Source organism: Aotus nancymaae, unplaced genomic scaffold (genome assembly GCF_030222135.1).
Source record: "Aotus nancymaae isolate 86718 unplaced genomic scaffold, 86718_ANA_hifiasm-v0.15.2.pri h1tg000079l, whole genome shotgun sequence".
NCBI classification, from domain to species: domain Eukaryota; kingdom Metazoa; phylum Chordata; class Mammalia; order Primates; family Aotidae; genus Aotus; species Aotus nancymaae.
The window spans coordinates 8,708,086-8,719,623 of record NW_026988494.1 but is presented as its reverse complement, the minus strand read 5'-3'; the positions used below and the strand labels follow the sequence as shown (position 1 = coordinate 8,719,623).

General features: G+C 44.5%; 1 pseudogene; it reads left to right on the top strand.

The window, feature by feature from the left end:
- The first annotated feature begins 4,882 nt into the window (after positions 1–4,882).
- Positions 4,883–8,442, top strand: LOC105728417 (heat shock cognate 71 kDa protein-like; annotated as a pseudogene).
- The last annotated feature ends 3,096 nt before the right edge of the window (positions 8,443–11,538 follow it).

Below are 11,538 nucleotides of genomic sequence, written 5' to 3'. Positions count from 1 at the left end.
ACTAAGGAAGTTGGATTTTACCCTGTAGAGTAGATGCTTTGGGGGGTGTATTAGTCCGTTCTCATACTGCTATAAAGATATCGCCTGAGACTGGGTAGTTTATAAACAAAAGAGTTTTAACTGATTCACAGTTCCACATGGCTGGGGAGGCCTCAGGAAACTTACAGTCATGATGGAAGGGGAAGGAGAAGCAAGTACCTTCTTCACAAGGCTGCAGGAGAGAGCGAGAGTGCAGGGGAAACTGCCACTTATAAATCATCAGATCTCGTAAGAACTCACTATCATGAGAACAGCACGGAGGAAACCGGCCCCATGATCCAAGCACCTACCACCAGGTCCCTCCATCAACTCACGGGGATTACAATTCGCGATGAGATTTAGGTCGGGACACTGGGTCAAACCATATCAGGGGGTCCTTCCCAGTCCAAGAGCCATGACCATGTCCAAAAACTCTATCACTCTGTGGGTTTGGGTCCAGGTAGCCAGTTGATAGGTTTTGTTGTTGTTGTTTTGTGAGATGGAAGTCTCACTCTGTCACCCAGGCTGGAGTGCAGTAGGACCATCTCATCTTACTGCAACCTCTGTCTGCTGGATTCAAGTGATTCTCCTGCCTCAGTCTCCCGGGTAGCTGGGATTACAGGCTCCCACCACTATGCCTGGCTAATTTTAGTATTTTTATTAGAGATGGGGGTTTAACCATGTTGGCCAGGCTGGTCTCAAACTCCTGACCTCAGGTGATCTGCCCACCTTAGCCTCCCAAAGTTCTGGGATTACAGGCATGAGCCACCGTGCTCAGCCCCCAGTTGATAGTATTTAATCCTCACTGTCTTGCTCATAGTCATCTGATAGCTCCAGGGATGAACACCTAACCCAGGAAACACCTGACCTGACAGGAAATCTGATCCTTCCTCTCAGGAATCTGAAAGTGGGATTGAAACCACTACTTATTGCTGACCTGGGCCCAGAACAATAACAAATACACTGGAAATTACAGGGCAGCCCTAAGAGCTGTATAAATGCAGAATCAAACAAAGCTGGTCTGCAGGGGACAGACAACCAAAGCAGGTGTGCAGAGCAAAGCAGGGATGAGACTCAGAAAAGGCGCACATGGGTTTCTACCCAGTCTCCAATCCTGGTTCCTTTTCCTCCCTGATCTGGGCAGCACTTTCCAATACTTGGGTTGCATAATAGCCCTTTATTGCCTTCTTTCTTTTTTCCTTCAAATAGACTCAGTAATAAATTATTTACAGCATAGGCTAAACTGCTGCTGTTGTCCAAAAGACTCAAATATAGCTCCAACAGTATAGTTTATTACATCTGTAGGCAGGCAGTCCAGGAAGCTTGGGGGCTGTGAGGCACTAGGACATCCAGGGAACCAGGCTCTTTCTGTCTCTGTTTCCCAGCAGTCCATGCCTTAAAGTGTTGCTTTTCTCTACAAGATCAAAGCTAACTGCCAGCACCACACCTATATACCAGGGAGGCATATACTCAGGATTTAGAAGGGCAAGACTCAGAAATGGTATACACTACTTCTGCTCACAGCTCACTGGCCAGAACTTAATAATAACTCCACCTAGCTGCAAGAGAGTCTGGGAATACAGCTCTTCATTGGACAGCTGAAATCTTATTCTAGGGAAGAAGAAGAGAATAGATAATGAAGGAACAATTCACTGTATGCCTCATGGTTTCTGTAAATTGCTCCCAAAGGACCCCAACTTGAGCTCCCTGAAGCTTTTCTTGACTGCTTCAAGCTGAGTTGATGTCTCCCTTTTCTGTACTTGGTTCTCAGCCTGTATCACTGCACTGTACTCAACTGTTTGCTGTTTAGTTGGTTGGGTTTTGTTTTTTGTTTTTTGTGTGTTTTTTTTTTGAGGCAGGGTCTTGCTGTGTCATCCAGGCTAGAATGCAGTGGCATAATCAACTCACTACAGTCTCAACCTCTGAGGTTCAAACAATCCTCCCACCTCAGCCTCCCAAGTAGCTGGGACTATAGGCATATGCCACCATGCCCAGCTAATTAAAAAAAAATTTAGTAGAGATGAGGCCTCACTGTGTTGTCCAGCCTGGTCTCTAATTCCTGGGCTCAAGCAATCCTCCTGCCTCGGCCTCCTGAAGTGTTGGCATTACAGGCATGAGCCACCGTGCCTTGCCTCACTCATCTGTTAATTTACCTATATGGAAGAGACAGTTAGTGATCTCTAATTTCTGCTCCTTCCCTCTTCCTTGGTAGTTAAGACCCCCTCCCCCAAGTGTTATGTGTGGCACATTGCTAAATGGAATAAAGTTGACGTTTGCCAGGGTCCCTTACTGCTAGGTGTGGTAATATGATTCAGTTCAGGGGTAGGCGCAGTGACTCACACCTGTAATCCCAGCACTTTGGGAGGCCAAGGCAGGAGGATCACTTAAGCCCAGGAATCTGAGATTAGCCTAGGCAATATAGTGAAACCCTGCCTCTGCAAAAATACAAGATAGCTGGGTGTAGTGGCACAGCTTGAAGTCCCAGCTACTCAGTAGGCTGGAGTGGGAGGATCATTGAACCTAGGAGGTCAAGGCTTTGGTAAGCCATGACTGTGTCACTGTACTCCAGCCTGGGTGACAGAATGAGACTCTATCTCAGAAAAAATAGTAAAGTTCTGGCCAGTGAGATGACAGCTTCCAGGAAACCCTATAAAAGATAGCTGGTATGCGGCCTTTGCCACTACTTTCTTCCACATTTCTCTTGGTTGGAATAGCAGTGTAATGGCTGGAGCTATGGCAACCACCCAAGACCATGAGATATCTTGGGAGTGGAAGCCATGCATGTTAGGGCAACAAGAGAGAAGTCTTGATTCACAACACTGTGGCATGCCATACTAGCTCTGGGATACTACATACATTATTTCTGAAAGAGAAATAAACTATTTTATTTTGGGGTGTTCTCCTTTACTCCTAGCCAGACCTAATCCTTTTCCTAACGACCTGTGTCCTTGAAATTTTCCAATGGACAACAAGCCCTGGAAAGCAAGGACTGTTTCTTTTCATCTGTGCGTGTCTAGTGCCCTTTTTCAGATTATATTCATGGATATCAGGCAGATTTCACTTTGACCCTAATCAGGTTTGTTCCTTTCCACAAATGGTCCACTAGACCTTCAGGGTGACACTATGAGGATTTGCCTGTCCACTCACTTTCTTACTGATGCAAGCACGATTTCAAGCCCACTGCATTCTGCTCAGATCCTCTCACTCTCAGGCTGACCTCGCTGCTAAGATTCAGAGAAATCGAAGTGTTTGAGACAATAGTTGCCTCTTCTTCCCAGCACCAAATGAAAGGCTCACCTTCTCCTCTCCTTGCCGCATGTTATAGCAGGGGTTGCTGTTCCTCCCCTCAAAGGTGAGGCGCTCATTCCTGCCTTGCGTCTTGGCCAAGAGTCCTTGGTAGGAACATAGAACTGTCTATCATCCTTCACTCTCCTGTCTTGATCGCCAGCTCTTTCAGAGCTTTTCTTTTTCTTTCTTTCATTTTTTGAGACAGAGTTTTGCTCTTTTTGCCCAGGTTGGAGTGCAATGGCACAATCTCGGCTCACTGCAACCTCCACCTCCTGGGTTCAAGAGATTTTCCTACCTCAGCCTCCCAAGTAGCTGGGACTACAGGCATGTGCCACCACGCCCAGCTAATTTTTTGTATTTTTAGTAGAGATGGGGTTTTACCATGTTGGTCAACAGGTCTTGAACTCCTGACCTCAGGTGATCCATCCACCTTGGCTTCCCAAATTGCTGGGATTACAGGTGTGAACCACTGCACCTGGTCTCTTTCAAATCTTTTCTACTGATTCCATAATATGCACAAGTCATGTTCATTAGAACAAACAATAAATACACACACACACACACACACACACACAGCCTTAACACGTCATCGCCACTCATATCCCCTTTGCAACTAAACACCAAAGAATGGTCCACACTCACTGCCCCATGGCCTACCTTCCTGCTCATTCTTCACCCCAGTCAGTGTCACCACCCAGGATGCTCCTGTTGCTAACATCAGCAGACGTGTTTCCATCCTCTTCTTTCCCTCTCGGCAGTGGCGAATCATGTTAGCTGCCACGCTGTGGCCTCCGGGGGACCTGGCCCCTTCCTCACACCTCTGCAGAGCCTTCCTCTTCTGCTCAGTTATTAAAATCATGTTCGGCCTGAAGGTACTCGATGCACTCTTTTTCTTACTCTATCCTCTTTCCTACCTGACCTCCTCCTGTGGCTAAATTTTGTATTTGTAGTAGAGGCAGGGTACCTTTTTTTTTTTTTAATCCGGAGAAAGGGAATTGTAACACCTGTTTCACGGGTTGTTGTGAGGATTAAATGCTATCTATACAATGTGCCCAACAGTTTCCTGTGCATTAAATTGCATATCACGTACTCATATACTCTTAGTTCCTTCTTCTTCCTGTAACCAAGAGGAAGCAACCACCGGTGAACCACGAGACAGAGAATTCCTGGCCTGGTCCTCAGCCCAAGTCTGCCTGTACTTCCTGCTCTCCGGGTTCTCATGGCGTCTGCCTGCTGCGTGGGGATCAAGGATGGCGACCTCTTGATAATCCATGCTCCTTGGCTTACTCCTTTCCCTGTAAAAACAGAAAAGGATACATGATTAAGAAAGAGCACATTGAGGCTGGGTGCGGTGGCTCACGCTTGTAATCCCAGCGCTTTGGGAGGCCAAGGTGGGCGGATCACTTGAGGTCAGGAGTTTCAGACCAGCCTGACCAATATGGTAAAACCCCGTTTCTACTAAAAATACAAAAAATTGGCTGGACATGGTGCACACACCTGTAATCTCAGCTATTCAGGAGGCTGAGGCAGGAGAATCATTTCAACCCAGGAAGCGGAGGTTGCAGTGAGCCGAGATTGTGCCAGTGCTCTCCAGCCTGGACAACAAGGGTGAAACTTTGTCTCAAAAAAAAAAAAAAAAGAGAGAGAGATACAGCTAATGGAACGTGGCTGTGGCTGCAGCTCTCGGGGTTCTGTGTCTTTTTTCGCAATCCAAGCTGGACCTACACGCCAGCAACCATGTCTAAGGGACTACAGTTGGTGTTGATCTTGGCTGTGTGGGTGTTTTCCAACATGGAAAAGTAGAGACAATTGCCAATGATTAGGGAAACCAAATTAGTGCAAACTGTGTTGCCTTTACAGACACTAAATGATTGGTTGGTAATGCCACAAAGAATCAGGTTGCAATGAACCCCACCAACACAGTTTTTAGTGCCAAATATCTGATTGGACGCAGATGCTCTTGCCCAGTGAGATATAAAGCATTGGCCCTTCCTGGTGGTGAATGATGCTGGCAGGCCAAGGTCAAGGAGGATACAGCGGAGAGACAAGAAGCTTCTACCCAGAGGAGAGGTCCTCTATGATTCTGACAAAGATGAAGGACATTGCAGAAGCTAGTCTTGGGAAAACAGTTACCAATGCTGTGGCCACAGTGCCAGCTGACTTTAATGACTCTCAGCGTCAGGCTACCAAAGATGCTGGAAGTATTGCTGGTCCTGATGTACTTAGAATTATCAATGAGCCAACTGCTGCTGCTGTTGCTTATGGCTTAGACAAAAAAGGTTGGAGCTGAAATAATTTTGCTGATCTTTGACCTGGGAGGTGACACTTTTGATGTGTCAATCCTCACTATTGAGAATGGGATCTTTGAAGTCAAATCTACAGCTGGAATGCCCGGTGCAGTGGCTCATGCCTGTAATCCCAGCACTTTGAGAGGCTGAGGTGGGCAGATCACTTGAGGTCAGGAGTTCAAGACCAGCCTGGCCAACATGGTGAAACTCTGTCTCTACTAAAAAAAAAATAAAAATTAGCTGGATGTGGTAGCATGCACTTGTAATCCCAGCTACTCAGGAGACTAAGGCAGGAGAATCTCTTGAACCTGGGAGGCAGAGGTTTCAGTGAGCAAAGATCATGCCGCTGCACTCCAGCCTGGGCAACAGAGCAAGATTCCATCTAAAAAAAAAAAAAAAATCTACAGCTGGAGACACCCACTTGCATGGAGAAAACTTTGACAACCGAATGGTCAACCATCTTATTGCTGAGTTCAAGCACAAGCATAGAAGGATGTCAGTGAGGCCTGGAGCAGTGGCTCACGCCTGTAATCCCAGCACTTTGGGAGGCTGAGGTGGACGGATCACGAGGTCAGGTGTTCCAGACCAGCCTGGCCAACATGGTGAAACCCCGTCTCTACTAAAAATATAAAAATTAGCTGGGTGTGGTAGCGTACCTGTAGTCCCAGCTACTTGGGAGGCTGAGGCAGGAGAATCGCTTGAACCCGGGAGGTGGAGGTTGCAGTGAGCCAAGATCATGCCACTGCACTCCAGCCTGGCAACAGAGCAAGACTCCGTCTTAAAGAAAAAAAAAAGGACTTCACTGCGTACTCTGACAACCAGCCTGGTGTGCTGATTCAGGTTTATAAAGGTGAGTGCTCCATGACCAAGGATTACAACCTGTCTGGCAAGTTTTGGGGCTTTAAAAAATTTTTTTTATGAAGAAAAGATGTTTATTTTGGCTCATGGTTCTGCAGGCTGTACAGGAAGCGTGGTGCAAACCTCTCGCTTATGGTAGGAGCCTTAGGGAGCTTACAATCGTGGTGGAAGGTGAAGGGGAGCAGTGTATCACATGGCAAGAGAGTGAAGAGGAAGGTCCCAGACTCTTTTAAACAACCAGATCTCTATCAGCTACCTGAGCAAGAACTCACTCTTCACCAAGGGAATGGTGCTAAGCCATTCATGAGGGATCTGCCTTCATGATCAAATCGCCTTCCACCAGCTCCCAATTTCACCTCTGGGAATCAAATTTCAACATGAGGTTTGGAGACAGCAAACGTCCAAAGCACGTCACAAGGTCTCCAGATGGGTTTTCTTAGTGAAAAAGCCATTTCCATATCTAAGTGTGATATGTAAAAGAAACATAGGAGAAAGAATTTTGAGATGCAGTTTCTTCTTCTTTTATCACAGATTTATTGAGATATTATTAACATACAATAAGCTTCATTCTTTTAAAGTATACAATTTGATGTGTTTTGATATATACACAGTGACATACAACTACCACTATTTTCCAATATTACAAAAGTTTGCCCGGGCACGGTGACTAATGCCTGTAATCCCAGCACTTTGAGGGGCTGAGGTGGGCAGATCACTTGAGGTCAGGAGTTCGAGACCAGCCTGGCCATCATGGTATAACCCCGTTTCTACCAAAACTACAAAATTAGCCAGGTGTGGTGGTGTGCGCCTATAGTCCCAGCTACTCGGGAAGCTGAGGCAGGAGAATCACTTGAACCTGGGAAGCAGAAATGGAGGTTGCAGTGAGCCGAGTATGTGCCACTGCACTCCAGCCTGGGTGACAAGAGCATAACTCCATCTCAAAAGCAAACAAACAAACAATAAAAAATTGTAATAGTTTAATCAACCTGAAAAAAAATTCCATATCCACTAGCCATCATTCTCCATTCATCTATCCCCCCTCTAGAAAACATTAATCTACTTTCTGTCTCTGTGGATTGGCAAGTTTGAGTTCACGGGCATACTTCCTGTCCTCCACGGTGTTTCTCAGATTGAAGTCACTTTTGACACTGATGTTAATGGCATCGTCAATGTCTCTGCTGTGGACAAGAGTACAGAACAAGATCACCGTCACTAATGACAAGAGCCATTTGGATATGGAAGATATTGAGCTATGGTCCAGGAAGCTGAGAAGGGCAAAGCTGAAGTTGTCAGCCAAGAATTCACTTGAGTCCCATGCATTCAACATGAAAGCAACTGTTGAAGATGAGAAACTTCGAGGTAAGATGAATGATGTGGACAAACAGAAGGTTCTTGACAAGTGTAATGATCAATTACAAGTGTAATTATCAATAGGCTTGATAAGAATCAGACAGTGAAGGAAGAAACTGAACCTCAGCAGAAAGAGCTGGAGATAGTCTGCAACCCCATCATTACCAAGCTGTACCAGAGTGCAGGAGGCACCCCAGGAGGAATGCCTGGGGGATTCCCTGGTGCTGGAGCTCCTCCCTCTGGTGGTGCTTCCTCGGGGCCCACCATTGAAGAGGTTGATTAAACCAACCCAAGAAAAGATGTAGCATTGTTCCACACAGTGAAAACATAGAAGACTTAAATTTATAGCAAATTCTGTGGCAGCTTTAATGTTCAGCTGCATAGTAAATTACCGGGCATTCTCAATCCTTGAATATGGAACATGTGCCCAAGGGAAGGAAATAACTTTGTACTTTATAAGCATTGTATTGTAAGTGGAAAATGGAATGTCTTAAATGAAACCATATTTAAGATTGGAAAAAAAAATGAGATGCAGGGCCGGGCATGGTGGCTCACGCCTGTAATCCCAGCACTTTGGGAGGCTGAGGTGGGCAGATCACCTGAGGTCAGGAGTGTGAGACAGCCTGACCAACATGGAGAAACCTTACCTCTACTAAAAATACAAAATTGACTGGGCATGGTGGTGTGTGCTTGTAATCCCAGCTACTTGGAGGCTGAGGCAAGAGAATCACTTGAACCCAAGAGGCAGAGGTTGCGGTGAGCCAAGATTGTGCCATTGCACTCCAGCCTGGGCAACAAGAGTAAAACTCCATCTCAAAAAAAAAAAAGAGAGAGAGAGATGCAGGTATATGTTATGTTAGACATATTTTACCTTAATTTTTTAAAAAATGAGATGCAATTCACACCCATCAGATTGGCAGATACGGAGAAGTTTAATAATACTCAACTTGGCAAGAATGGAGAAAAGGGAAATTCTTAAACACTTTAGGAGCATAAATGAGTAAATTACTATGGAGAACAATTCAGAATTACCTAGTAAGATTGGAAACGCAAAAAAAAAGAGCCAGAAATTCCAGTTCTAATAACTGTTGTGAAACACTCCCACATAGGAACACGGATATTTGTATGAGACATTCTTTGGAATATCGTTAGTAGTGGTGCAAAATTGAAAACAAAATGTTCATCAATGTTTTCTTTTATTTCAAACTGTTTTTTAATTAAAAACTGTTTAAATGAAAAATGTTTCCTTTTATTAAAAAAGCAAGTAGTGTGTAAATAGCAATGTGGAACAGCAAATGTGAATGGCAATGTCTAATTTGAGTCCACGGTTTGAGGACCTGTGCTGTGCCCAACAGGCACACATGCCATTAGTAAGTAATTGTGGTTGTTTAAGAATAAAATTACAATGTTATTTTTTCTGTTTAAAAAGTCACATTTCCATGCTGCCTGCCAAAACATAACAGATAACATACCGTGTCATTAACACATCCTTGTCTATTTGAAAACCTCCAGAAAAACAGGCAGATGAGCCTTGGAGCTTTGGCAATGGGAATTATGGTTGGCTAATAATAAACAGTGTTCTCAGAACTCAAAGATACTAAGGAGGGCACAGCCTTGAGGAGCCAAGGGTGATTGTTGGAAAATACCAATGCAACATTCAAGACACAGGAAGTTAAGAAGTGATGCACATGAACCGAGACTGTGCCATTGCACTCCAGCTTGGGTGACAAGAGTGAAACTCTGTCTCAAAAAAAAAAAAAAAAAGAGGTGATGCAAGACACTGACGTGACTATGGAACCCAGAATAGAATCCATCGATGGGGCACTTTGGTAGCCATCCCCCAGTAATCCTAGCCCCTGGTATTCATGCCCTTGTGTAGTCCCCTCCCAGAGCGAATCAGAGTTGGCCCTGTGTGGTCAATAGAATATGGTAGAAATGATGGCATATGGCTTTCTTTTTCTTTTCTTTTCTTTTTTTTTTTCTTGCGACGGAGTCTCACTCTGTTGCCCAGGCTGGAGTGCAGTGGTGCAATCTCGGCTCACTGCAACCTCTGCCTCTCTGGTTCAAGCGATTCTCCTGTCTCAGCCTCTTGAGTAGCTGGGATTACAGGCATGTGCCACTATGCCTGACTAATTTTTTGGTATTTTTAGTAGAGATAGGGTTTCACCATATTGGCCAGGCTGGTCTTGAACCCCTGACCTTGTGAACCACCTGCCTCGGCCTACCAAAGTGCTGGGATTACAGGAGTGAGCCACCGTGCCCACCCAGGAGGCATGTGGCTTTCAAGTCTAGATAATAAATGGTATTGCTAATTCCACCTTGGTCTCTGGGATTATTTGCTCCCTGGGAATCCATCCACCATATTGTCAGGACACTCAAAAAAAATCAGGGAGAGCCCCATGGAGAAAGGAATTGAGGCCCCCAACTACCAGCCAGCACCAACTTGCTGGCCATGTGAAACACACTGAAAGTGAATCTTCCAGTCCCAGTTAAGCCTGCAGATAACTGCAGTCCCAGCCGACATCTGACTGCAACCTGGTGAGTGACTCTGAGCCAGAACCACCCAACTCAGCTGCTCTTGAATTCCTGACCAGTAGAAACTGTGAGATAACAAATAAGTACTATTACTTTGAAAAAATTCCTTGAATTATACACTGAAGATGTTATACTTCAATGAAAAATTATAAAACTTACTCATTATTTCATACAAAAAATAAATGTAATATCCTAATTGTTATACAAACGAGAAATAAAGATAATTTATGAAAGGTACTTTAATATAAAAATGCTTGGTCACTACAACTCTGGAAGGCCCAAGAAGTAGTTTAAGGCTCACATCTTAAAAATCATCTTAATGACCTGGTATGGTGGCTCACGCCTGTAATCCCAGAACTTTGGGAGGCTGAGGTGGGCAGATCACAAGGTCAGGAGTTCGAGACCAGCCTGGCCAATATGATGAAACCTCATCTCTACTAAAAATACAAAAATTAGCCAGGCACGGTGGCACACGCCTGTAGTCCCAGCTACTCAGGAGGCCGAGGTAGGAGAATCGCTTGAACCTGGGAGGCGGAGGTTGCAGTGAGCCAAGATTACGCCACTGCACTCCAGACTAGGTGACAGGACAAGACTCTATCTCAAAAAAAAAAAATCATCTTCATATATGTGCTTTATGGTACTAATGCAGGCTGAGACAAGTGTATTGAACTGGTGACTTGACTATAAGCAGTGCTGCCATTAGTGACTTAATTTTCCAAAACAGTAAATGTGGCAGATTATATTTTCCATAAATAGTCACAGAAGGATTTCTGGTCCCACTTGCTCTTCCAGAGCCTTGCCACTCCCCAGTTGAAATTGGGTGGACTTCTGTGACTGCCTGAACAAAATGATGCCACTTGACTTATAAGACTAGGTCAAAAAAGGTAATATGGTGCCGGTGTCCTTTAGGAAGCCCAGACATTATGCTTACTAGACAAAGACTTTAAATCAGCTATTAAAAATATGTTCAAAGAACTAATATGTCTAAAGAACTAAAGGAAAGCATGAGAACAATGTGTCACCATATGTAAAATATCAATGATAATATAGAAATTATATTAAAAAAAGAACCAGATAGAAATTCTGAAGTTGAAAAGTACAAAACCTGAAATGAAAAATTCATTAAAGGGGTACAACAGCAAACTTGAAAATAGGTCAATTGAGATAATCCAATCTGAGGAATAGAAAGAAAATAAATGAA